Source organism: Elephantulus edwardii, unplaced genomic scaffold (assembly GCF_000299155.1).
Source record: "Elephantulus edwardii isolate Elephantulus edwardi_28Jun2011 unplaced genomic scaffold, EleEdw1.0 scaffold00102, whole genome shotgun sequence".
In the NCBI taxonomy this organism is placed as follows: Eukaryota; Metazoa; Chordata; class Mammalia; order Macroscelidea; family Macroscelididae; genus Elephantulus; species Elephantulus edwardii.
The window spans coordinates 8,855,719-8,856,725 of record NW_006399852.1 but is presented as its reverse complement, the minus strand read 5'-3'; the positions used below and the strand labels follow the sequence as shown (position 1 = coordinate 8,856,725).

Sequence of the window (1,007 nt, the reverse complement as noted above, 5' to 3'; positions counted from 1 at the left end):
CTCCTGGCAACATGTCCAAAGTATGTCATACGAAGCCCCAGAATCCTTGCCTCAAGGAGCTTGGTTTAATCCTCTCCAAGATGAATCTGTTTGTTTTCCTGGCAGTCCATGGTACATTCAGTACCCTTCTTCAGCACCACAGCTGAATCCCAGAGGTGCACGTTTCAAATTCACCAGATTCTCTGCTGGAGAAGGAGGGACAATCTCCTCGTGTACAGACAGATTTGATTTGATAGTACACACACACAAAATGATAAGATAAAACAAAATAAATTAGTACAAATAATTGATACATATTTATATCATATCTATATAAAACTAGACATTGGCAGATATTCCTAAAATTCTGTTCTATAGATCATCACCTCAGGATTCTCCTACATAATCAAGGAAAAGAAGAATTCAACGATGACTGTGAAACTGGCTCTCCCATTACTGTTTCTGTCATTTAGAGTTTTGACAACAGTTGTAGCTGGAGACTGAAACACTTTGTGAATGAGCCTCCTTCTCCCATCTGCTGGATTCCATTCAAAGTATTTCACCTGCATTTCTCAGCCAACTTCTGATCCTGGACGATTAAGCTCTTGCTGATCAAGTTGTGTGTTATAAGTAGTACTGCAGTCATAGTTGGATATAGTTTTACCATTGCTCCAGTATCTCTGATTTCAGTTATTGCAGTGTTACACACTGCTCTGGACTCTAATTGCTGCCCCTGATCATCTTGAGACGGCTGTAACGAAGTCTTTGGCTTAACTCATAGCACTAGGTGTTGGTGCAAATACAGAAAATGTTTCTTCATCCACCTAACTAATAGTTACTTCTATTTCAGCCTGAAGGTGGTTTTTGGGTTTTTTTTTACAATTTTATAACTTTATTTCATAATCAGCTATTATTTTTAATCCACATTGACGGTCTGTAGATTTTTCAAAGCGGTGACAGGTACATAGGTAGCCAGTGCATACAGCTTGTTTAGGAAATCTTCATCTCATTAAGTTTTCTGGACAACC

The 1,007-nt window shown here is 38.6% G+C and overlaps 1 pseudogene; it reads right to left on the bottom strand.

The window, feature by feature from the left end:
* Positions 1-385: 385 nt before the first annotated feature.
* Positions 386-1,007, bottom strand: part of LOC102859990 — a 9,849-nt pseudogene continuing 9,227 nt past the window's right edge.